Source organism: Ictidomys tridecemlineatus, chromosome 8, assembly GCF_052094955.1.
Source record: "Ictidomys tridecemlineatus isolate mIctTri1 chromosome 8, mIctTri1.hap1, whole genome shotgun sequence".
NCBI lineage: Eukaryota > Metazoa > Chordata > Mammalia > Rodentia > Sciuridae > Ictidomys > Ictidomys tridecemlineatus.
Window position 1 is genome coordinate 126,503,705 of NC_135484.1, and position 4,749 is coordinate 126,508,453.

General features: G+C 38.5%; 1 pseudogene; it reads left to right on the forward strand.

The window, feature by feature from the left end:
- The first annotated feature begins 3,466 nt into the window (after nucleotides 1-3,466).
- On the forward strand, nucleotides 3,467-4,407 carry LOC101957323 (olfactory receptor 12D3-like; annotated as a pseudogene).
- Nucleotides 4,408-4,749: the final 342 nt, after the last annotated feature.

Here is a 4,749-nt window from a genome sequence, read left to right on the forward strand (position 1 = left end):
TCATAGCCCTGGACTTGGATGTTACCCATCAGGCTTAGACAGCCCACTTTCTACCTTATTTGGCAAAAGAATATTCCATAGAAATTTTTTTGAAGCCTCCTTTGTATAGATATTGAAAATGCAGGTTCTCTCTCTCTCTCTCCTTCCAGTGTTGAGGCAGGACCCTTAAGATTGCAGACCATTCTACCCCTGCATTTCAAAATTATTTCTGTGTCATGTAATTTTTCACTATATTTCTCAGCCAGCACATTTCACACAAGGGGAACCCAAAATTTATAGCCAACATGGGATGTGAGAGAGAAGTATAGGAATTGATAAGAGCAAGAATCGAAGGGACTCTTGAAAATGTACAAAATGTATTTTGCATTTTGGAATGGTCATGAGCTTTTGGGGACCAAATGAAGATTGTTATGGTTTGGATGTGAGGTATTCCCCAAAACTTTATGTATGCAACAATGCAAGAACATTCAGAGGTGAAATGATTGGGTTATGAGAGTCTAACTCATTGATAGGCAGTAGCTAGCAATGGACAGTAAAATACATGGCTAGGTCACAAGTGTTCTTTAAATTACTTTAGGGTCTTTTTTGGGGGGGAGGGTACTGGGGTTTGAACTTAGGGGTACTCAACCACTGAGACACATCTCCAGACCTATTTTTTATTTTATTTAGAGACAGGGTCTCACTGAGTTGCTTAGAGCCTTGCTGTTGCTGAAGATGGCTTTAAACTCACAATCCCACTGTCTCAGCCTCTGGAGCTGCTGGGATTACAGGCATGTGCCACTGCACTTGGCTAGGGTCTTCTTTAAACTACTTTCAAAATGGCTGAGAAAGCAAAGGGTGGTAGTTAATTTCTACAAAATAAACAGAAGCAAAGGAGCTAATGGGAAAACATGTCAAAAAAAAAAAAAAAGGATTAATGGGACTAACTCTTTACACTGTCCATTGATGTTGAGGTGAAGCCAGAATTTAAGGCTATAGGTCTCTCCATTTGTCTGGGAAGGAAGATTCCTTTCACAGTAGAGGCACACTAAGGTAAATTCTGACAAGCTATTTATCCCAGTACCCACATTAACATGCAATTGACTTGCAGATAAAGCCTCCCTGATAGGATGACCATCATGACAATTCCGAAGAGGATCAACTAAGGTTAAAACTCCACCATCTGACATGAAGGAGGAGTCAAACACCTGATTGGCAAAGAGTACAGAAGGTGGTGCCTACATATCTTGGTAAATTTCAAACACTAATAAATTTGAAATAGCATTGGTATTGGTATTGAGATGATGGAGGGTTGAAATTATTAATAAAGACAAAATCAAGTGTTGTTAGAGTCTGTAAACAAGTCTGGATGGCGCCTGGCATTTTGCCAGAGGGAGTGGTTTGTGAAGTAACTCCAGCAAGCCATTAAGTGTGGAGATTCCTCATTGGTTGACTGCTCTATCGAGTTTATGTTAATTAAGATAAGCTGTGTGGAATGTTTATATAAAGCTCCTGTCCTACAATAAACAGCTCCCACTCTTGCTGTATCAATGTATACAAGTTGCTTGCTTAGACTGCAGAGATAAGCCACAGATGGATCCTGGAGGGTTTGTAAGCAAATGCAATTAGAAGATATTAAAGTGGTTCAAATAGAAATATTATATTATAATATTTGGGCTATTTCCAACTTTAAATATTATGACTAATAATTATATAAACACAGTTTTTTTTCCTCTGGGAAGAATACCCAGATGTACAATTGTTGAGTCATATGATAGATTCATTTTTAATTTGGTAAGAAAGTGACACATTTTTTTAATATGGCTAAGTATGTTACATCTTGGATAATGTTAAATTTGTGATCCAGTTTCCCTGCATCCTTACTAGCATTTGGTGTCATCACTATCTTTATTCTTGCCATTTTGATAGATGTGTTGTGATACCTTTCCATTATTTTAATTTGCACTGTGCTAATGGAAAAATGAACATCTTTTCCTGTGGTAGTTGGCTATCTAATATCATTTTCTGTTCATACCTATTTATGTGTTTTGCTGATTATTTATTGGACTTTTAGGTTTTCTACTGTTGAGTTTTGAGAGTTCTATGGAATATATGGTTTGGAAATATTTTCTCCTAGTCTGCAATTTGTCTCTTTGCATTCTTTTAGTGTAGTGTTTTGCAGAGCAATATTTTTTTAGGATGTGTGTGTGATGAGGTCATTGTTTAAAATTTCCTCTTTATGGGTCATGCCTTTGGCTTAAAGTTTAAGAATTCTTCATCAAGTTCTAGATTGTTGCATCTCATGACTAAACACTCAAGGTCACTCCAGGTGAACTGGGCTGGCATAAAATAATCACACAGACACAGTGAAATACCTTTTTCTTTTGGCCTTGTGATAGCTCCTCTAACCTTAGGGGTCTGTGGAAAGAGAGAAAGAGAGTGAGAGAACCCACTGAACACTTTTATTGAGGAGAAGCCATTCAAATGAGGCAAGGGGTCAGGTTTCAGGGGGCTGAGTCTAGCTTCATGATGTCTGTTGTCAGCAGGTTGACTGACATCTAGGAAGGCCACACTCAAAGTCAGAGAAAGAGAAAGGGACACACAAAGGGTGTTTCCATGGAACATTCTATCCCAAACAGGGCAAAGGAGTAATATCACAAAGGAACAGATGAGCATAGCTCAACCCATAAGGTGACACGCCTACATCTGAAGAGGTTTTCTGAATCTCCAGGACCAGGACAATGTCCAGGTCACTACAAGATGTAGTGACAGTCAGAACCTCTGTGCTCAAGGAAGGAGGATGCAAATGATTCAGACTGGTTCTCCATAGCTAATGATGCAAATTTTGGTGTGTTTTTTTACCTCCTCTATTTATACAATATTTGAATTTTGTGAGCTTTTATGTCTCTTAGTTTCACTGAAAGTTTAGGTTGTCAGGAAGGCTGTGTCTATCTCCTGTGAAATTTTTGCACCTTAGAAGTGGAGAAATTCCTACTGAATTACATCTATATTACTGTTAGAATCTGTAATCACAAATTGAATAGCTATTTCCTTTGTATGTTTAAAACTTATCTAAACTCTAATTCTAATGCTATACATGAGGTTATGGTCAGGTCCTACATATATAAAAAGTTCCCTTTATCCATATCTGATCTATTCATAATATGCGGCTTTTACTAGTCTAATATCATTTTATGGATGTACCAGGTATGCTGACCTTTCTTAATTTTGTTGTTCATAAATCAGCTTTACTATTTTTTCCAGTGCTGGGGATGAAACCCAGGATCTCTAGCATGCTTGGCAAGTGCTCTAGCACTGAGATATATCCCCATCCCTTTGCTATTGTTAAACATTACTGATACTGTAGTTCACCCCTAGATTAATCCAAATAGTAAACTTACTTAACTTAAGCCCCACAGTTTAAAATTAAGCACTAGAAAAAATAACTAATCAGTATTTTATTTGCTACTAAATTACTTCTAGAGTGATGGAGAATGTCACTACAGTGGATGAGTTTCTTTTACTCAGCCTGACCAGTGTTCAGAAGCTGCAGCCAGTCTTCTTTGTGAGGTTCTTAATTATTTACTTGATCAACTTGGTTGGAAATGGAGTGATATTAATGATTGTTATCTTGGATCTCAATCTCCATTCTCCTATGTATTTCTTTTTGGGAAAAGTTTTTTGTCTGTATACTTGTTATTCTTTTGTGACACTGCCCAAGGTGCTTATGAGCCTGCTCTTCACGTGCACAGCCATATTTTTCCTAGGCTGTATCACTCAGCTACACTTCTTCCACTTTCTGGAAAGTACTGAAGTACTGAGGCCATCTTGCTGACTGTTTTGCGGCCATCTGCAACCCACTTCCCTACACTGTCCTCATGAACCCCCAGCTGTATGTTCTGTTGGCAGCTGTGGCCTGGCTCATTAGCTTCTTCAATGCTCTGATGCATTCCATCATGACTGCACACCTGGACTTTTGTCATTCTCTGAAACCCAACCACTTCTTGTGTGATGTGAAACCCCTCCTGAACTGGCCTGCAGTAACACAGAGCTCAACCAGTGGCTTCTTTCTGTTGTCACAGGGAGCACATCCATGGGAGCTTTCTTCCTCACTCCCTCTCCTATTTCTGCATTATTGGCTTCCTTGTATTGAAGAACAGGTCCTGCAGGATACTCCATAAGGCTCTGTCCTTTTGTGCCTCCCATTTTATGGTGGTGTGTCTCTTTTATGGACCTGTGGGTTTTACATATATTCTTCCTGCTTCAGCCACATCCATGATTGAGGAACAGACAGTGGCTGTCGTATACAGTGCAGTCACCCCAGTGCTGAATCCACTGATATACAACCTTAGGAATAAAGGAGTGATGTTGGCTCTGAAGAAAATCTTTGGAGGAAGGTCTTTAAAGACTGTATTATTATGGGACTAATGAGACTTATATCTGTTTTACATTAAGACTTTCATGACTTCATTATGATAAATAAATTTTTATTTGATTTCCTACTTTTCTCTCAGGAATGTTGAACATGCATTATATCATGGAGTTTAACAAACATAGGAATGAACAAACCAAATTCCACAATCTCATAAAAGTTACCTTTTAATGTAGTGGGGGAATATAATAAACAAACCCATAAGTGCCCCTTATCAGGGTAATTAAGACCTATGGAGAACTAAGAGAGTAGGATGAAAAGGGAAGGATGAGAGTAGGTACTTGATGTATAATAAATAAGTTGTCTGGTCTTTGTCCTGGGTTCCTGGTATAGAGCTT